Genomic DNA, 22,950 nt, shown 5'->3' with positions numbered 1-22,950 from the left:
CGTTAAAACGATGAAAAAACCTACGTAACATGACTTTATATCACTTTCCAAAGTTGTGTTGAGCTGTCATTTTGATAAGTTATCCGCACGGTTAAAAATGAGTAATCCGGTTTAAAACGGGATTGCAGGTCGTTTCCTGAAAAACTATTAGTAAATTCTTAAAATATCGATACACGTGTTCATGCATGATAATATATGATGACAAAATACTAAAATGAACACGTGTTCCGACATCGTGGTAACCGGATTACCAATAACGTGAAGAGATTCTCAATAAATTAGCAATATCTACTCATTTTTCTCTGTGCGATCACCATAAATTATCGCAACGTAAGGTAGGATCCTACTTAATTCGAAATCGATTTAGTTGTGCCAGACAATTATATCAATTTGAGACATCGAGTGAAGATAATCATCTACACGACATGGGAACTATTGTTTCCCAAAAGCGATATTAAAAAATAATATCTATACCTTGATCACTTATGACTGAGTAGCCCAAAGCGTTAGGTTCCTATGTGAAGCAGAATCGCATCGTTGACAACAATATTGAATCCGTTATGTAGTTACAAAAACATATTATGAAGACATGAAATTAGATGATTGAAGTGATGATCACAGAGTAAAAAAGAATACTGATAATTCAACGAATCTACCAGGGGCGTTGCCAGCTATAGAGCTATATAGAGCTTACAGGGAAGGAACAAATAAGTAGTCAGAATAAACTAGCTACCTCCCGTGCCCTCCCTTGCTTACGCCCGTGGACTCGTTCGTTACCCGCCTCTATGTTATCCGGCGTTTGTTACCCGATATCTGAGACGGTTAAAATTATGATTATTATTCCGAAAAAAAAAATTCTAAGGTATCCCCTTAGGGGACACAAGAAAGGAAACTATGTTCGCTGAAACATCTGGTAAAGGGGCATTGAAAACCTGATTTTTTGTAGGGGTTTTTTGATATTTTATTATTTAATGTACCTACCTAAAAATACTCTAATAACGACCCTCATTTGAATGCTGTAAATACCTATGTCAGGTGGTCTAGGTTAATTACAATTTCACTAATCTTTTTCAGCGATTTTTACGCCAAGAAATCAATATACATACTCGTATTTACATCGAACAATCTTCATCCCTGAGCGATTCAGAAATTTAACATAGGCACTTCTAGCATTGCCCCAGTTTTAAACCTTTACATTGAGAAAATTATTTGCAGATTCACATATTTATATGTAGCATTAACTATTTGCTCCGATTTTTAATCGATTGTGATTTATGCATCATTTGTGCCACTCACACGACGTGTCGTGTGATGATGTTCGAGTCTGTGGTAGTCTGAAACATTCGTTAGATTGACCCTATGTATCTCAAAGTTTATAAATTATCAGACAATGACGCTGCACTAAATGAGATTAACGTAAGTATTGCACGAAAGAGATTATCTAAATAATCTACATAACATTATTATGTTTTTATAAATAATATTATATTTTCCTGCTATCTAATCACCTGGAACGATCATTTATCAACAGATAAGGCTGATGGTCAATTAGACCTTCAAAGGAAATTTCATAGCGGAGTGGTAGCCGAGGCAACGGTCAAATTCCAGATGAAAAGGCAGTAATTATTTCATTATCAAAAGCTACTCTAGGGTAATGGAACGTGAAAGGGGAAAACGAGTTTCAAATTATATTATAATGCAGCCTTATAGGCCATATTATGCTGGCAGTGTCTATTTAATAACTGGTGTGTAATAATCATTTTGAGATTTGGAAAAGGGGTTTTCACCAATGACTAATATCTGGAAGTTACAGGCAGGTGGAATAATGGTACACCACTTTAGTATGAATGGCGGCTTTCAAATTTCTCAATGAGTGCAACATTGAATAATATGAGGATGTAGTTCTTGTTGTCTTGTTGTTGTTTCTGTTGTTTGTTTTCCCTTTGTTAAATCTAGTGGGACCGCAATGCTGGTATGTAGTTGTAATTGAGAAAGTAATCGAAGGATGAAGGAATGAGTGAATATATGTCTTGAAGAGACCCTGTGTCTTAAACGGAAAAGATGCAGTAGGATTGAGGAAATACTGAGTCGAAAAGTAATTCCACAGACGAACTGTTGAAAACTCCTGTTCTCAAATAATGTTGTTTGTTTTCCCTTTAAAGGGAAAACAAACAACATTTTTTGAAAAGGGAATCGAAGGATGAAGGAATGAGTGAACATATGTCTTGAAGAGACCCTGTGTCTTAAACGGAAAATATGCAGTAGGATGGAAGAAATACTGGGCCGAAAATTAATTCCACAGACGAACTGTTGAAAATTCCTGTTCTCAAATAATGTTGTTTGTTTCCTTTGTTAAATCTAGTGGGACCGCAATGCCTGGTACCTGTAATTTTAAAGGGAATCGAAGTATGAAGGAATGAGTGAACACGTGTCTGAAGAGCTATTAGATTAATAGATTTTCAAATAATGCTGGGCACTTGTTGCCCCTTTCTCCCGGCTTTAGTTCTTAGAAGCTTTCATTGGAAAACCCGTCAACCGCTGCACTCTGATGTCTATTTATTCTAATGATGGCTTATCCGTTGGTTAAGATACGTTTGTGGATCAGTCCTTGACCTGATTGCAGTGTCGGCGACCTACTTATTACGACCTACGTTTTAGGGGGTGCAATAAAATCGTAGGCTCATTATGTGGACAAAATCCATTCATAAAGTCTCTCATAGACGGTACTATGGTACCCAATATGCAAGTGGCATTAATGTGCCTAAATAAATCAATTTTGTAACACTTAATTATACTGCAGAGTTAAATAGATGCTTGTCTATTTGAAACACTGTGTTCATTAAACATTTTTTGCTTTTTAAGGAATAATCTAGTGATAGGATTAGTGCCAAATATTATCTACCAGCAGGTAATGTTGTTTTCTTTGGAAAGGGTGTACCGATTGGTAGGGTCACAGGATAACTCATCAAAATGACAAGTCAACTCACCTTTAAATAGTGATATAAAGTCTTGTAAAGTGATGAAACAAAAACAAGGTTAAATAGGTTAGGTTAATAGGCTAGTTTTTTCATCGCTGACTTTAAATCACTTTAAAGGTGTGTTGAGTTATCATGGAACCCATTGAAAGTTAGCAAACAATAATTGATCAGCCTTTACGGAAAGCGCTCAAAACTGAACACCATCTGAACACATAGGGAGTGGGGACTTAATGGGTCTCGTCTAATAGCCACTTACCAAAGTTAAATACAGGACAAAAACAAGAAACTCCTATCTAGGTACTACGCACCCACTGACTTCGAAGATCTACTTCAGGATGCTTACGAGAAATGACTAAGTGCATTGACCAAAAAAAAGTACAATTGTTACTCTTACTACCCCAAAGACACAACAAGTTCACAGCAGTCCATGATGTTTTCGTTCGGTGTTTTACTGAATAGCATGAGTTTCCGGATACCGTGTATATTAATTATTTTGTGACGTCTGCATATTGCATCATCACATTGATTTTTTTATCATGAAGTGGTTATCTCTAAGATTGATCCGATTGACTAGCTTTATCTTTGAATTTTAATTCCATAGCAGTGATTTATTTAATTCCATAATAACAAAGATGTAAAGTCCTTCGTTTTGCGTAATCAGAACTAATTGTGTTTACGTTTCGAAACAATATTCGTCGATCACCATTGACGGCAATCAGCGAAATCAATACAACATACGACATTTATCAATTTTACACGCAATGTTATCTTACGAACAAAGGTTGGTATTAGTAAAAATGCCAATTTCACAGAAGTATGATTTACTCCTTTTCAATAAAATCACTTTGGCTATATTCAATGACTCCTTCCCCACTGATGAAATTTAAAAGACAGCTTTAACATAAACACTATTTGTTACGAAACCGCAAGATTTAATTTGTCGAATAAAATTAGTATTTTTCCGACTGCTGTGAAAACTGCTATTTTTTTATTGATTGTGCAGCTGAAAATCTGATATCATATACGTGGGAAAGGACAGAAAAATTTCTAAACATATATGTGTACGTTTGTTAGACAAATTTACCTTTAGAAAATTTCAATTCACTGAAAGAGGGAAGTTCCTAAAGAGAAAACATTTCAAGGTCTTCAGGGACAATATTTGTTTTTTTTTTCTTGCTTTAAATATAGGTAGGTACTGTGGGATCTGGTATGCCATCTACCTACCTTCATAGTCCGCCACTGTGCTTACATTGATATGTAGTAATTTGATCATATCTTTCATTTATCAATAAGCGTACAGGATTGTTAGCTAGGATTGTTCACCATTATAAGATCTCAGAGTAAATTTATTCCAAACGAAGACCCTGGGAAATTGTAACTATCCAACAATTTTATGGGTACTTAATTCCGAACAATCTAAAACGTAAACAAATCATCCGTAAGGATCAGTTCCTGCAATTCATTTAGTATTTTATGTATCATGACACAAAAATCAAGTTCTCTAAGATCAAAAACTCTAAATTATTCATTAATTTGAAAAAGCAGGGTGCATATTGGGCTCGGTACTCGGTAATGCCAATTTATGAAAAAAAGTTACACGGCATAGTGATTTATTTTTGGGATATTACGCTGTGTTGCGCTTCCTCCTACTTTAGCCAAAGTTTCAAACAGCATTACAGTGTCCATCATCAGGGCAGATGTGTTGATGAAATGTACCCAAAAATAAACCACTACAATTCCTTTGGCCGTGAATATGTCAAATCATATCCAATACCTACATAGTTTTGATTATTTACTGGGCAATACAGGAGATTTTTAAATTGATCCATGCGGGAAGATGATAAGTTATACACAGTCTCCGGAAACTCATAGTACAAACGGAAAACCGGAAAATCTCCATCATTGAGAACCATGGAGAAAGATTTTTTTATTAAAAATACTGTTAAAAATGCGACTGCATGCCCATTTTCAAATAAAATATTAGTCATTCGGAATACATCTGAAAAGTTGTTCACGCAGGTGCCATTATCTTAATAATTATAATAAACGAGATGTAAAAATATTATAATGATGAGAATATTATGATGGTTTGTTATCAAATTTGTCAATTTAATTGTAATAGGTCTGCAGTCCCGTTTTTAATTTGTTAAAAGCCGGAGCACAAAACAGAAAAAATATTTGTGGAACCTAACGTTTTATTAGCCCAAACCATGATAATTTTGTTTTTCATTCATTTTTCGAAGTATTATGGTCAAAATCGCACCGCAAATTTTTTTAATAAGGATCATATTAGAATGCTCGCATGTTCTTCACAAACCCATCGGCGTTCCACTGGTTAAGGAAAACGAATAATTTGATCATATTTTCAATAAATTAACATTAATTTAAATCAGTAAGTTTTCTCCGTGTAAAATAATTTATCGAGGTTTCATATTTGTTTTGTTTGGTAAGTACCCTACCAGATTTTCAGTCTACAAAGTGTACCTACTTATGTAATGGTACACATTATCTATTTTAACATTATAACAGGCTTTCTATGGCCGTAGAACGACCGATTGAAACTAAAACCCAATGTTGACTTCTTGAATGCCAACTTCAACATTCGTTCTATATAATATATTTATATAATTGGCCATAGAAAAAGGCAAGTGTGAACGAAATGAAATAAGTAAAGCAAAGGGAAAATCGCAATAATTGATTTCGATTTTAAAACGGTTTTATGAGTTCGGTGGGCTACCAGCTTTATTAGATTTCATGGGGGGTTTGCATAATTTACACATTGATACGCGTTGATTGTACCTGCTTGCATATCTTATAACAATGACTAAATAGATTAGATCCTATCAACATGATTGTAGGTACCTACCTACATAATAACGCAAGTACGCAGGGGTTAAAGTGCGCATTTATAAGCCGAAAATTAAGGCAATTGAAAAATCTTGTTAATTATTTCAGTGACAATGCGTTTTCGAGATTATAAGTATCTGAATGAATATACAATAATACCGCTTTATTGACAAGGTAATCCTAATCCTCAATTAGATCGGAAATACCCAATCATAGATAGTAACATAGCTACAAAAACCCCATATTTAAAAGCTAAGTACTACCTTTATAAATAGGCATGTTCTGTGTCTACACCACACAATATTCTCATTGATCATTTATTGATCAAAGCCTGCATTTTTTAAATGTTGCTACACAATGTTATGGCGAAATAACCGGCAAGGACGATCCTGTGCAGGTGTAATTGGAGCAGTCCTTGCCAAGACGCCAAGAAACCAAGGCGCTGATGATAACCTTATTTGAGATTTTTACTAGCGCTACGCCGTTTGGCTGGTCGGCCCTTGTAACAAGGTAGGGGTTATGTGGTAGGTACCTAATTAATTTCTAAAAAAATCTCTTTTCTGGAACTTCAATATCACTTTGACGAAGTGCTTTGGCGTCATCATGTAGATTTTCTGTGGGATTTTTGGAAGTAAATTCAAGTATTTGCAATTCTATCGTAGGCTATTGATCTTTGAACTTTCATTTTGTTTTGTAGTTATCTATTATATAGTTATGTAACAATATTTTTTAAATATATATATAATATGTCACTTTCATGAACGAAATACACTTACTTGATTTGTTTAGATAAACACTCACGTGTCACAATCGCGAAATGATAACTAAATGAATTGTGTAATGATGCCGCCTTGGCAGGCTACTACCACTGGGAACAGAAACTCTCACCGACTGACCGAAAATCGCAAATAAATCAAAATATATCTAATTAGGATTTCATTGCTTTATCTGATTATAAAACAATACTGATTTATAATTTTGTTAATCGAAGTAAATAATCTTATACGGAATGTTCCAATGCAGACCCGAAAAATATGTAACACTATAACAAATTATTAATAAATTTTGTGGTTCAATGACAAAAATTTCTGCGCCATTGTTTTAAAAATTGTGGGTTAGTAACAAAAAATGGAAAGCCTCAAGTACACGTTGGGTCAACTTTGGTGCCAACCCGCAAACAGCGTTCACACGTTCAATCTGCCAACGTGTGAACACTGTTGGTGGGTTGACGCCAAGATCCTTTAATGTGTTCATGAAAACCGATAATAACTGGATTAGTCGGCCAAGGTTGGCGGCCAACGCGTGTAACGGCCAATATACGCCAAATGTTGGGTTAGCGCAGCCCAATACGTTGGCCCAACGTGGAATGGCATCATCAAGAAGAAAGGGTTTGAGTTAATAATATCAGGGGCGGTACTAGACTTTTCGTGAGCTAGAGTGGTAAGATTGAAAAACACGACATTATTGATGTTGTTGTGGCTGAAGATATTTGTTTATTTCTTTTATACAAAAAATGTAATGCTGAAAACACGTGTTTTCAGCTACAATAACACCAAAAATCAAGTAGGGCAATATCAAATTTTACTCACTAACTTAGATAAACTTCATATATGGTGTGAACAAAATGCTGTATTTTTGAACTTTCTGAAATTTCAAGAAATACGATTTTATAAAACTCATTATAATATCTTACCACCTACCACCTACCACCTACCACCTACCACCTACCACCTACCACCTACCACCTACCACCTACCACCTACCACCTACCACCTACCACCTACCACCTACCACCTACCACCTACCACCTACCACCTACCACCTACCACCTACCACCTACCACCTACCACCTACCACCTACCACCTACCACCTACCACCTACCACCTACCACCTACCACCTACCACCTACCACCTACCACCTACCACCTACCACCTACCACCTACCACCTACCACCTACCACCTACCACCTACCACCTACCACCTACCACCTACCACCTACCACCTACCACCTACCACCTACCACCTACCACCTACCACCTACCACCTACCACCTACCACCTACCACCTACCACCTACCACCTACCACCTACCACCTACCACCTACCACCTACCTACTACCCAGGGCCTGAGCGTCTACTGGTTTTGACAAGAGGCTCCAAAATTCTACTTGCGCCAGGCGCCGTTTGACTTGAATATCCATTAATAATATTAAATTAATACCGGTGTCACCAATTCGTGACTTGGGTGTAATATTCGATGAAAATTAGAAATTCATTACACACATAAATGATATAACCACCAAATTGTAAACAAAGGCATAAAACCACTAGGCTTCGTATTAAGAACAACTAAAAACTTTAACTCCATACAAGCCATTAAACTGTTATACATAATCTCTAGTTAGAAGCATAATTGAATACAACTCAGTAGTTTGGTCTCCCTCTTACAAAATTCACATTAATAACATTAAGCGAATACAAAAAAAATTCTACGTTTTATAAATTTTAAATTAAATATCCCACTAGAAGACTTACAATTTCATTTCTATACTCTAAAAATACACACATTGAAAGACAGGCGTAAAATAAACGACTTAACTTTTTTATTCAAAATTCTAAACTTTAAATTCGACTGTTGCGAACTTCTGCAACTCATAAACTTACGAATACCTACAATAACAACACGACAAAATACCCTATTCCACTGCAACACACATAAGCGCAATTACATTGCGAACTCCCCAATACAACGGTTTCACACTATGGGAAACCAATACTTAGGTGATGTCGATATATTTAATATTAACTTTGCGAATTTTGTGGATTACGTAAAAGACTTATTTAAACACTATTCTTAAATGGAAGTTATATTTTTGTAAGCCAGTCAAATCGCTGTATTTTTTAATTTATGTTCTTGTTATTTTTTATATTTCTTTCTCATGTTTCAAAACTGTCATTAAAATTGTACCACATACACGTAAAAGCCCTCTTGGCGTTAAATAAATGAATAAATAAATAGAATAAATAAATAACTAATAAGGCTTTAAAGAAGCTTGGCTTCATTTGAACAACTTTAATTGATTTTAAGTCCTTAGATTGGATGGGAACGCTTTATATTTCATTCATTAGAAGCAGAGATGTGCTTTATTTCAAATAAATCCATTTCAAATGGAAATGCAAAATGCAAAATGGGTATTTTCCATTATGCATTTTAAATGCTTTTCTAAAAAACATTTTGCATTTTGCATTTTAAATGCTTTTCTCAATGCATTTTCCATTTTAAATGCTTTTTTGCAACATTTTCCTACTATCTCCACTCAACTTTTTTTCATAAGCCCCAAATATCAGTCGGTCCTCAACCTCGCAATGAGAGATAATTTCCATTTGTCAAGTTGCTCCCTGGTAGGAGCCCTGGCAATTGAGTGATAACATTACAAAAAATACTGATTCAAACACTGAACATGGGGCCATGACGCTATAATATTAAATGTTAGATAGCAGTTTCTATGTTTTTACGTTGGCAATATTAGTACCGCGCATATTTTTTGTGGTTTCATAATCTGTAGTCGTGGTGTTTTTGGATTTACCATCATGTGTTATCAATATGTTTGTTATACATTGATGTCCATTATTAAATGACAAAATTGTTTAAAAATTCTATAATTATTTTAATTGCTTGACCTGAGAAACCATTTTGCATTTTCAATGCATTTTGAAAATAGGTATTTTGCATTTTGCATTTGAAATGCTTTTCTAAAAACCATTTTGCATTTTGCATTTTCAAATGGAAAAGTTTGGACCCATTTCCATTTTGCATTTCAAATGGTTTTGGGTACCCATTTTGCACATCTCTGATTAGAAGTCAAGTGGAATATAATTCACCAATTTGGTCCCCTTTGTATAAAGTTCTATAACAATATAGAACGAGTTCAGCACAAATTTCTTAGGTGCATAAATTTTAAGCTGAAAATTGAAAACAATAATTATGTTAGTTTGATGAACCTATTGTACCTATCTCAGACCTGGTTGTATTATACAGAGTCACTAATAACTTGATTGACAGCCCTATCATCGTCGCCACTATAAAATTCCATATACCGACTAGAAACAAAAGAAAAAATGTAACATTGTTTTGTAATACATACACAATCAACTCACACTACAGACACACTCACTAACCAATAAGATGCATTTTATAGGCAACAAGTTTGAATTAAGCGTAATCTATATCAGCACTTCGTTGAATCCTACAAATTATAGTAGCGTTGGTAATGTAGTTTTAGTGATTTGTTTTGCATGTAGTATTGTTCTAGATTCCATTTTATTTCATGTGACTGATACGTTTTACTATTGTTGTTTCATATTTAGTTTTTTAATTTTTTTATTATTTTTAATTATTTTCTCATTATACTTGTTAAAATGGAAGATTTTTCGTTAACAATTTCTTATTCTTAAGTACCTAGAACCGGAATCTCCCCCTGGACATTAAACTAAACATGTCTTCAAATCCAATCTCCATATTCCTTTACAGTCCCAATCAAAAATAAATAAAAAACTACACACTAAAATAAACCAACCATGGACAATGGCATTTAAATTACCTACCTTACTGCAATTTATTCTATAGTCACATGCTCACATCATTAAAACAATCCACACAGAATACACCAACAACAACATATAATCTCAAACATGTTTCGGTCTGGATAAATACAAAAGGTACGGATTTTTTTCACAATTTAATAACAGCAAATCACACGTAACACAATGATACAATACAATACTTATCTCTGTTTTTTAAACTTATAATAAAATTTATGTTTTCTTTCATTTTCTTTTTTGTGTCGTTTAGGAAGATACCTACTTTAGGTTACAAAATTAACACATTAATTTAATTACAGAAAATACTTTATTTAATTACTCTTATCAACTGGGATAAAATTCTTGAAATTCATCTCATGGTATAATATTTCAACGCCCTGTATTCTGTTCAAGGAAAAGTATATAAAGTGAATAATAGATTATTAATATCGTATCTTTTGCTTAATTGTGATAACTTAATTTCTAAAAAAAATCAATTGAAGCCAATCACACGTTGTCTATAAATAATCATATCGCGAATGTCGCATTAAATCAAAATCATATTTGACTTTCTGACGTTTGAAAAATTCATTTTCAAATTTTAAATGTTCAATGTGTGGTTTCTAGTTACTCTAAAAAGCTTTTATATTTGATAAACATTATAGATATTTACATAAAATTGAATAAAAAACTTCGCTAAGAAAATTACTGAGAAGAAAATTTTTGAAGACCTAAAAACAATGATGTTACAATACATCTAGACGTGTAGTTGTCTCACAAAATTAAGGAAAAATGCGGCAAGTAAGAAACACTCTTATGATTACAGTAAATTCTTAATTCAAATGTTGTTCATGTTCAAGAATATGTGTGAACCATACATCAATGGTGTGTACAGACGAAATAAATAATAAGACCCTGCGGTGTTTTCCTAATTTAAAAGTTTCGTCGAATACTACATTCTAGGTCCATAGATGACAAGATACCATCACTCGCTTACATTGAAACGACTACGCATGCTGTATGAAACTACGTCCTGCCAGTAGGTTTTCCTTTTCCGTAGATCGGTCAGTGGCTGAGTTGACGTGGCGTTTGGGTCTCACCCAGGCGTAGTGTGTTCAATTCCTCGACTGGCTAAGTCTTCCATCACAACGTAAGCAACATTTTCCGCTTACTGTGGTGGTAGTAGGAGATTTTCAAATATTTTCAGGTTATTCGTAACCTGGAAATGTTTGTTTTTCTTTAAAAAAAAAATTAAAATACTTATGTGTTGCTACATTCGCTATCTCATTTTCTCTAATGGAGCTAAAAATCTTCGAAAAACATAAAAAATATCAGTTTCTTTGAATTTGTTTTCTAAAGCAGTCCAACGGGTAAATAGATATGTGTATGTAGGTACCTAGTACCTACCCACAGTTGAATTTGTTTTCTGAAGCAGTCCCACGGGTTTAAATAGGTATGTATATGTAGGTACCTAGTACGTAGTACCTACCCACAGTTGAATTTGTTTTCTGAAACAGTCCCACGGGTTTAAATAGATATGTGTATGTAGGTACCTAGTACCTACCCACAGTTGAATTTGTTTTCTGAAGAAGTCTCATGGGTTTTTAATAGGTAATGTGTATGTAGGTACTTAGTACCTACCCACAGTTGAATTTATGCAATCCGATTTCCGTATCAAAAAGTCTTCCAATTCTTCAAACGATGCAAACGAACATGTAGGTACCTACAGTAGATTGTTCTTGATTGTGTAGTGGTGTACCAATGACTAAAGAAAATACCCTAAGATTGTGTACTGCATCGTACGACTATTGCGGGGTTATAAAAAACTTCGGGCTTGCTTTCCAAATTATTTCTAACCAGTTAGACCCATAGAAATCTTCAATGTTTGAAGCACTTTTGATGTGCACAAATACATTCAAATAGGTATGCGATTTCAAAAATGATTTGCCTGTACGTGTTTAAATTATATGAGTAAATCATGACCGAATAAAAAAAGGCCTCTGGGAAGTATAATTCAAATAACGTAAAATAAAAAATAAAAACAAAACAATTTATAACATTGCCAATATTAGATATAACTAGTCCCATTGATGTTATAGTTCTAGTATCTTCTTTTCGTCTAGAGAAGGCAGAACACTCGCTGGGACTAGTTTACGTGATGAGGCCTTCAGTTTTGGTGATATATTTTTTATGAAAAGATGAGATCTTAAAAACAACAATGTAGGTAAATGTATTTTGACGACATCCAAATTATTTTCCAGAAATCCTGGTAAATATATGACAATAACTTTTCTCAAAAAAAAATCCATGAGAATTAATACAATTTTCAATGAACACCAGATAGATATTCGTATTGTTCAAATTTCGAACAAAGGGTCAACGAAAACTTTTGGAAGGATATAGGTAATGGGTATACCTTCACTATCATACAAATAAAATTTGAAAAAAAAATTTTACATACTAAAAATAAATTATATTCTCACTAACAAATTATTATACTAACTCTATTCGTAATATACCAGTAACACCAGGGCATCTTTCTGTCACTGTATAGAAAAAAACAGGCCAGCAGCTTTTTGAGATTCACTATTTTTGCAAGAAATTTCGGTATTTTTGGAACGGTCTAGCTTTATAATACAGGGTTTTCCAATAAGAGGTGTTGTTTTGAATAGCCCGCTATTTCGGTAGATTTTAATTTTGAAGCTGTCATTTTTTGACATTTGACAAGTAGAAACTACGCCATTAATAAAAATTGAACGATACACGCTTCAACAACGCATTGAAATTATTAAAATTCACTTGAGTGAATCAAATGCAAATCATCTTGAGTGATGAGGCCCATTCTCACCTCGGTGGCTTCGTCAACAAGCAAAATTGTCGCATCTGGGGCTCGGAAAACACAAGAGTTATTGTTGAAAAGCCTCTCTATCCTCAACGTGTGACTGTTTGATGCGGTTTATGGTCCGGCGGAGTCATTAGACCTTACTTTTTCGAAAATAAGGCTGGAGCAACAGTTACGGTGAATGGATTGCGCTATCGAGAGATGATTAATGATTTTTTATGCCCGGAATTAGATGGTATTGATCTGAACAACGTTTACTTTCAACAACGGCGCTACGTGCCACACAAGCAACGAAATCATTGATCTTTTACGATTGAATATCAAAATAACACCTCTTATTGGAAAACCCTGTATATATGTTCATTCGTGGCCTAGAACCTAATGTAATGTGGAAAGGAACTGGGAGATCAGTTGGATACCATCAGAGATGTGCAAAATGGGTACCCAAAACCATTTGAAATGCAAAATGGAAATGGGTCAAAACTTTTCCATTTGAAAATGCAAAATGCAAAATGGTTTTTAGAAAAGCATTTAAAATGCAAAATGCAAAATACCTATTTTCAAAATGCATTGAAAATGCAAAATGGTTTCTCAGGTCAAACAATTAAAATAATTATTGAGTTTTAAACAGTTTTGTCATTTAATAATGGACATCAATGTAGAACAAACATATTACATGATGGTAAATCAAAAAATGCCACGACTACGGATTATGAACCACAAAAAATTTGCGCGGGACAAATGTTGCCAACGTAAAAACATAGAAACTTTTTTTTTTTATATTAACTCCACACAGGAGGCCCTGAAGAAAATAATTTCCCTTAGGGCCTATGTCATCTTTGGGATGCTGTGTGGAGGGTCTTTTTGTGGAGAGGAAAGAGTAAACATGGGTCTTGAAGAGTCCCATGTTGTAGGAGGGAGGAAACACAGAGGCCGGCAGTTCGTTCCACAGCCGAGCTGTTGAACTTAAGAACGAATCGTAGAAGCGACCCGTTCTCATGTGACAAATGTCAACCGTGTACAAATGTTGGGCGCGCGTTTGGCGTGTATCCCGACTACGCACCGGTGCCGAAGGGATCAATGACGCTAGTTCCTCAGAGCATCTTCCATTGTAATACCGATAGAAAAAGGACAGCATACCTACCTGACGCCTGTGCTCTAAAGATTGCAGTCCGTTTGTTAAGATTGGGGAATCTATCAAACGGACCGCCCGTTTTTGAACAGAGTCAAGGGTTTTTTCAGGTATTTAGGGGCTCCGGACCAGAGATGGCTGCCAAATTCGACAGTAGGGCGCACTTGCGATTTGTACAGGGTCAGCAGTTGTGTACTATTAAAGTATCTGCGGGCCCTGTACAGTACGCCCAGCTTCTGAGAGGCCAACATTACTCTGGCTTCGATGGAGCTCCCGTACCTGAGCTGGTCACTTATAGTTACACCAAGCATTTGAATGGAAGGCCTGTTCGGAAGATTGCTTCCGTTGAAGGAGACTAGATTATCATTTGGATCCCTTTTAGACGTAATCAGACAGGATTGGGTCTTTAAAACATTAAATTCGACGAGATTATTTTTACCCCAGGAGGAAATACTCTCGAGATAACCGTCCATTCTCTGCTTCAAAGCCCTCCGAGCCGTTGGAGTTTGTGTGCCCTTTGGGGGCTTGTCAAACAAAAAGCTATCATGAACTGTACTGTCATCCGCGTAACAATGAATCGGTGCACATTTCAAAAGGTCATTGATGTGCAACAAAAACAAAGTCGGAGACAGAACCGATCCGCTATCCAACATTTAATATTACAGCGTTATGGCCCCATGTTAAGTATTTGAATCAGTATTTTTTGTAATGGTATCACTCAATTGCCAGGGCTTCTACCAGGGAGCAACTTGACAAATGTAAATTATCTCTCATAGCGAGGTTGAGGACCGACTGATATTTGGGGCTTATGAAAAAAAGATGAGTGGAGATAATAGGAAGAATGTTGCTAAAAAAGCATTTAAAATGGAAAATGCATTGAGAAAAGCATTTAAAATGCAAAATGCAAAATGGTTTTTAGAAAAGCATTTAAAATTCAAAATGGAAAATACCCATTTTGCATTTTGCATTTCCATTTGAAATGGATTTATTTGAAATAAAGTACATCTCTGGATACCATATGTGTCGGCAACGAAGGGCCGTTGATGAAATATTACCTCATACCTACAACAGTCTACGAACTACGCCTGATTACGGTGAAAGGTTAGAATGATAAAGATCAAAGTTCAGAATGCAATCACGTTACCTCGGGAATACTAGGCCAACGAATGGTATTCACGATAAAACAGGAATGTGTAACTAATGCTACGTCACACTCCACACACTTGCAGCACTCTATCGATTGTCAAAATCATTACCTATATATCACTTTTATAATTTTATCTGTCAGGGGCGTAATTAGCTTTGACTATGCTTCATAACCAATGAGGTAGGTATATAAATATTCACAATTTTACTTCACATACATGTTTGCTTTCTCGATACAACACAGTCAGAGGAAAGCAGTGTTTTTATTGTTTACGGATACAGGGCAAACAAGTGTACAAAGTATATGAAGCTAACTTTTGGCTGAATACTTATTAGTGTTATTACAGTACGTATTGATTAATTAACATTTACTGTTTAAAACTATTCACTCCGAACTAGACTATTATGAACTCCTTGCAGCTCATCGACTTTAAAGTACTAAATCAAGTAACCAGGCAAACAATATGCGCTGACTTCGGGGGGTGAGTACATGAGTACAAGTAAAAAAAAAAACTTTTTTAGAAATTCAAACGTTTCAGGAAAGTTTTTTGGTAAAAAATCTTTTTTACTTCTTCCATCATGTAGAATCTCCTCTTGAAGTTAGCCCACTTTACCTGCTCTGTTTTGAAGGACAGATAAAGAGGAAATAAAATATGAAATACATATTCTTGTTCTCAAATATGTAAGGAATATTGTTTTCTGTTGAGAATGTTTGCACAACGGAATATCTATTTGCAGTGTCTTGCAACACTGTACAAGCGGTTCGGAACTGCTCGGGAAGGCCGAGCACTTCCGAACCGGTCGCGTTAACTACAGACGCTGGCTGAGCAGCGCCAGACGGAAAACCACCCCACTAGATAGTTGATTTATGCACCCCACTAGCGAGCACACGTTACCAACTAATATTGTACAGCTCGGTTGTAATTGCTTTTATCGTAATAAATCTGTAAACGAACCATCAGAGTTATCAATCATCTAACGAGCCTTGAGCAACAGAAAAGTGTAGTAAACAACAGAAACTCTACACTATTATAATCAAATTTATAGTTGCGTTTTCGTTTACACAAATATTTGTAATATTTTACCAAAGATAAGGCGATTTATTTCTACTATATTTTGAGGTTTTGGGAAAATATGGGTCATAAAAACTCATACAATTCCGAACGACTAGAAATTCACGGAATAAAAGGTAGTAAAGGAATGTTAGAGAATATATTAATTACAGACATTTACGGTTACACTATCTTGTAGTTAGATTGTGAAGCCCTAAGCTAAAAATTCACCAGTATATTTCTAAGTCCGGCTCTGTATAGATTTTTCTTCATGTGGTACTTTGAGGTTGTAGATTCGTATTTGAGATAAAAGTCATCTGATACTAGTCATTATTCATAGTGATGTTTTCTTTTGTATTCACACTTTTAGTGCCCACAAATACATTTGATAACGCACTGAAATAAATAATCTAATCGTCCATAAGGTTATTCATGAAATTTGTTGCAGTTTGATTTGTAGACTAAAGTCCATCTTTTCTAAACTGTGTATTTTTTGGTTAGTTTCTGTGATTCTCTGTCTTTATTGTCATAACACATAACGAATAATATCTTTACATTCCGAAAACTCTTTTAAATGAACCAGTAAATTTCTTAAACAGTGTAATCTTGCGATACTAATTATAACCGATATTTCTATGAATATTTGTAGTTCCAAAAAACATGTTTTTTATGATTATTATTATTATTTTATTTGGAAACGTAAATTCCATCGTGGAGCTTTGAGATATGCATGAGGTTTTATAACTGTGAAAATAAACAAGAGAGAGAGAGAGTGTTAAATGAAAATTATTGTTACATAACTACATAAAATATTTATATCATGCCGCCTATTTGACGACCATCATAGGCAAATGTGCAACCACCAACATTTGGCGACCGATACATAGTCGCCTCTTTATTTTGTCAAAAATTTTACACAGTTCAATAGATGTAGCTACTTGAGGTGATTTTGCACAAAAACGGCGATATATAAATCATCCAAATATTATTAGTATTATTAAAAGAATCTTGTCGAAATTAGTCTAGGTCGCCAAATTAGTTTGGGAGTGTATGGATCTGAATATTTAGGTTCTGGAGTCTGTCGCTGGGCTGCGCTGGGCTGCTAGGCGCTAGGTGATATACACGATTAGATACGTATTCTAGAGATGAGTCGTACTAGCTCGTCTCGATACTTGGAACAACTGGTACAAGTGGGAATAAATATTTATTCCAAATACATGTTTCCTAGTATTTCGCACTTGTACCTACTTATAAGTGATGGTATGTCAAAATAAAAAAGTGGGGTATTGCTCACTCAGTGCTGGATTCAGCACAATTTTGTTTGGGGGGGTTTCTGAAAAACATAATTCTCCACAAAATTTTATTTTCTGAGTACATTTCCGAAGTATGATTCCCCACAGTGATTTTTAAAATACATGGCAAGGGGGGGGGGGGGTAGCTAGAGAATACTTCTATGGAAGAACTTCCCCACATTTTTCGTGTCCTCTGGTGCATATGCTTTACGGGTGAACCACAGACATATGAATATATAGACTAGAAATTAAAGATGAGGGGTAAAATCAACTGTTGAAGAACGAAGGGGGTAAAGCTAACTGTGATTCGTCAATAAATCAATCTGACAGTATATAGGCATCTCGCATTATAATATAACCATTTAGTTCTTAAAAGTAAAATCTGCTTTTGAATGAATAGACATTTTTACATGGGAGCGCAAATTACTCGCCACGTTATGAACAAATTTGCGAAGTCCAAATTCGGCAAAATAAATTTCTTCTATTTTCAGAGTCGAATATTTCGTTTACGTATTTAGTTAAGACACTTTTATAAATGTTCATAATTTACTTCCCAGCAACCAACCAGCTTTGTGTTCAGACGTATCTAGATGTGATAGTATATGTTTCTACAACTGATCCATATTATACGATGTGAATATGCTTAAAATAAAGTAAAATAATGCTTATACAGGGTGTATCGGTACGTACCCGACAAACTTTAACCAGCTATTCCTTAGCATATTTGAAGTAAAAAATCTTATGTGCACTTTGCTGTCCGGTAACGTTTTTTTTTAATAAAAAAATTATTATTCATATTTTCACCACATGTCACCACTGTTTTATCCTTTGTCAAAGTTTGAAAACCCATCTGGCAAATATTTTATTTGAATTCCGTTGAATAATGCACGTGTGTACCTATATTGGCGCACACTTACAATCACAACGAAATGGCACGGCACCATTCGTCTCATTTTTAACTATTATTATTTAGTGTGTGCGAAAGAGCGAAGACGCTTTTTGACATACTTGTTTATAACAGCTGTTGAACACGAAACGCAATGCCAATGACAGTGATGTAGTGTGGAAATTTTATTTTTTTTTGTTTTTAATTGAAAAAAAAATGCTACCGGACAGCAAAGTGCCCATAACATTTTTTACTCCAAATGTGCTAAGGAATAGCTGGTTAAAGTTTGTCGGGTTAGTGCCAATACACCCTGTATATGGAATGTAATACGACAATTGGGTTTATTCTCCTTTTCACATCTATTTTTACAAGTTTTCATACCACAAGCCACCATTTTGCCGTGTTATTTAGTAAAATGAACCGATGATGCCTCGACCATAGTTCGCACAAGAATGTTGACGTCACGTTTTCTAAATTCACTTGAGGCCATACGCGAGCACAGCCGGCTCCAATGGAACCGGTATGGGGAGTGGGGAAAAATACGCTTTTAATCACTTAGGGCAGGTCTACTAATATTCATATGTCTATGGGGTGAACCATATTTGCATTAGAGAAACACTTTTCTCATAAGGCGTCTTGCACGTCTGGCGATTATTGCGTATACAGGACGCGAAAGACGTGCAAGACTCGTCATACTCGCAAGAATCGCAAGACGCGCGATACTTGAAAAAATACTAAGACGAAAGTATCTTTGAGATCTGATGTAGTATAGGGGAGGGTGGGGCGTGTTGAGACGGGGGCGTGTTGAGACGGGGGCGTGTTGAGACGGGGGCGTGTTGAGACGGGGGCGTGTTGAGACATCGCGTTTAAAATTCCCGCTAGTTGACTTAGCTGCGCGCGCATCGCGCCGTTTCGTGTGAACCCCGTACCGCCAGTTTCTGTCAAAACGGTGGTGCCGTGTGGTCGATATAATTAAAGTTATAATGGATAGAATTAAAGTTATAATGAATTAAAGTTATACGACAAAGTAAGATTTTTAGGTGCTAAACGAACTTTTTCAAGAAATTTTCGAAGTCGTCTGCCAACCTGCTAACACTCGGTAAGTCGTTATATGTTTTTTTTCTCCACAAACTGTATCTTTTGACTGTGTTATTAGTTATAAATGAAATGCGTACCTACGTCAAGTATGTTTACTTGCATGGCCATTTTTATGTAAAATCGTCGGGTGGGGCGAGTTGTTACATCAAGGCGGGGGCGAGTTGAGGCAGACATAACTCGCCGCTAGAATTTAGTTTTTTTTAACATTTATATAAAATATGCATTAATACAATATGTGTTATGTAAACAGGCGTATTTTTTAACATATTATGAATGTATATATGTAACATTATTACTTAGATACATTTCCTTTTTGTGCCTATTTGTAATTTTTTTTTTCAGTCTTGCAAAATGGTCCGAAAATATAAAAAAAAGACGAATAGAGGGGAAATTCCAGAAAACGTTTATGAACAAGCTGCAGCTGAAATCATTACTACAAACGTGTCACTTCGAAAAACTGCAATCTCTTTTGGAATTAATCATATGACACTAAATCGGTTCATCGAAAGGAAAAAAGCTAGTCCTCTTACAAATTGTAAGGTGGGATTTTCCAATCCTGGTCAAGTTTTTACTCATGCACAGGAAAAAGAACTTGCAGATTACATCGCAAAATGCAGCAAAGTTTATTATGGGCTTAATACAACTGATGCAAAAAAGCTTGCGTATGAGTATGCGTTCCAAAATGTAACGAAAGTTCCGGAAAATTGGAAGAAAACTCAAAGCGCTACAAAAGATTGGTTAATCAGCTTTATGAAAAGGAATGCGAATTTGTCTATCCGTGCACCAGAAGCCACGAGTTTGAGTCGTGCCACTAGCTAAGCACAATATGGGTTTATTTTATGATAACCTATCTAATATTCTTGATAGGTTTAAGTTTGAATGCCAAGATATTTGGAATCTTGACGAAACAGGTGTAACGACAGTGCAGAAGCCAATATTAGCTGTGAAAGGGGCACGGCAAGTTAGAGCAGTAACATCAGCATAAAGAGGCACGCTCATTACGATGCTGATTGCAGTTAGTGCTAGTGGAAATTTTGTTCCACCACTCTTAGTATTTCCACGAAAGTATTTTAAAAATCAGTTCATTACTGATGGACCACCTGGATGTATTGGAGCTGCTCATCCAAGTGGTTGGATAACAGAGGAGAGCTTTTTACTTTTCATCCAGCACTTTACAAAGCAAGTTCGATGTACCAAAGAAAAGCCCGTTTTGCTATTTCTTGACAACCATTCATCCCATTTATCGATAGCATTATTAAACTACTGCAAAGACAATGGTGTTCATCTATTAACATTCCCACCTCACACAACACACAAGTTGCAGCCCCTAGACAGGTCGGTCTATGGACCTTTTAAACGATACTTTAATAATGGTGCGGATGGTTGGATGAAAGAACATCCAGGGCGGACCATGAAAATATATGATCTGCCTGGCATTATCAAAAAAACTCTTCCGCTTGCTATCACGCCAAATAATATAATGGCAGGATTTAATTCAAGTGGAATTTTCCCGTTTAATAGGGATATTTTCACAGATGAAGACTTTCTTCCATCGGAAGTTGCAAATCGTGCTGAGGTGCCTTTGACAGACTCCTCTGCTGCTGATCTCACAAGAACACCATTGCAAGACCTAACGCATGCAGAAATTGAAGAAAAATTGTTGGACCCTCAACCATCAACTAGCGCAACCATTAAACCTGTGTGTCAGAAAACGCCAGAACAAGTCCGGCCATTACCCAAAGCTCAACCAAGAAAGAACTTTCCAAATCGTAAAAAACTTACGAGCGCAATTTTAACGGACACCCCTACAAAGAAAAAAATAGAATTAGAAGACAAACTAAGAAAGGAAAAGAAAGAGAAAAAATTTAAAAAAAGCTTATATACAAAACTAACTAAAAAAAAAGCACCCAATAAAACAAAGGTGGTGTCAAAAACAGAACTAGATAAAAAAAAATATTTTAGATGTAAAAAAACGAATTTTGGTGTCCACATCGTCCAGTGAAACTGAAGAGGACCTACCACTTATGGAAACTGACGACAGCGATGCAAACGAAGAAGAGCAATTTATATTTTGTCGTAACCCCTATTCTAATGATATTTCTGGTGAAAGATGGGTGAGGTGCATAAAATGTCATAAATGGTGTCATGAGTTATGTGCCGGAGTGGATGAATACATTCCTGACTTCATCTGCGACTTTTGATTGACTGACTGAGATTTATTTTAAATGTTTTTATTTTTTTATTACATTGGAGGTATACTAAAACCACTTTTATTTAACTGATAACAATATATTATCGGGACTTTCGTTTTTACCAATTTTATTTCGTACCTACCTAATGCTTTTGCTTAATTATTTGTTCGTCTCAACACGCCCCACCCCCGTCTCAACTAGCCCCACGGGTGGGGCGTGTTGAGCCAATTCCCATATTTTGTAAAATAATATTTTGTCACTTTATTGGTATGTTAACAAGGTTAATAATACCAAAATAATGTAGCCAAAGAGTTATTTGTTTCCATTAAAATGTCAAACCTTTGATTTCATTAAAGATTTTTCTACTACACTCAGTTTTGTAATTTAGTCACAACACGCCCCACCCTCCCCTACCTATACGCTTCACCTCTAACGTATTTATGCATTTCATTCCTCACCTTTCTTAGCGACCGGGAATGACATATTCTGCATTTCTTGCAACTTCGAAAAATCATTTATAATAGGTAGGTACTTAATTGATTTGCGCCAGATTATTTTTAATTTGTCAATTTGGAAGGCGGGTTGGGGTACCGCAGGCCCAGGAACTATTTATTGGATTACCAACAACACCTCTGCCATAGGTCAACTCCAATTGGTTCGCTACGTTTGGTTATTTAGCGCGGGGGTGCCGGGTTCAGACACTACCGGATCCGAGCCAAAAGGTGCCTGGCGCTGTTTTTTCGCTTTACATCATTTTTCTTATTTTTTTCATATTATAGTAATGTATAGATTCTGTACAAACTGTAAAATTCACCCGCCATAACACAGGGTCATCCCTAGCATGGAGGGTGAAATATCATAAAAACCATACGTACCCTCTAAGTCTTGTATTAATAAAATAAA

At 35.6% G+C, this 22,950-nt stretch overlaps 1 protein-coding gene across 1 annotated transcript in view; it reads right to left on the bottom strand.

Moving 5' to 3' along the window:
* Positions 1-6,711, bottom strand: part of LOC149420276 (ATP-dependent translocase ABCB1-like) — a 53,304-nt gene extending 46,593 nt beyond the window's left edge. Inside the window, exon 1 of the mRNA XM_089636564.1 lies at positions 6,602-6,711. The gene's annotated coding sequence lies outside the window, so the exon portion shown is untranslated. The remainder of the gene's footprint in view (positions 1-6,601) is intronic.
* Between the last annotated feature and the right edge of the window lie 16,239 nt (positions 6,712-22,950).

Source organism: Hesperophylax consimilis, chromosome 10 (genome assembly GCF_061612785.1).
Source record: "Hesperophylax consimilis isolate HC1 chromosome 10, BYU_Hcon_1.0, whole genome shotgun sequence".
Taxonomy (NCBI): Eukaryota; Metazoa; Arthropoda; class Insecta; order Trichoptera; family Limnephilidae; genus Hesperophylax; species Hesperophylax consimilis.
This window is presented reverse-complemented; position numbering and strand designations above follow the sequence as displayed.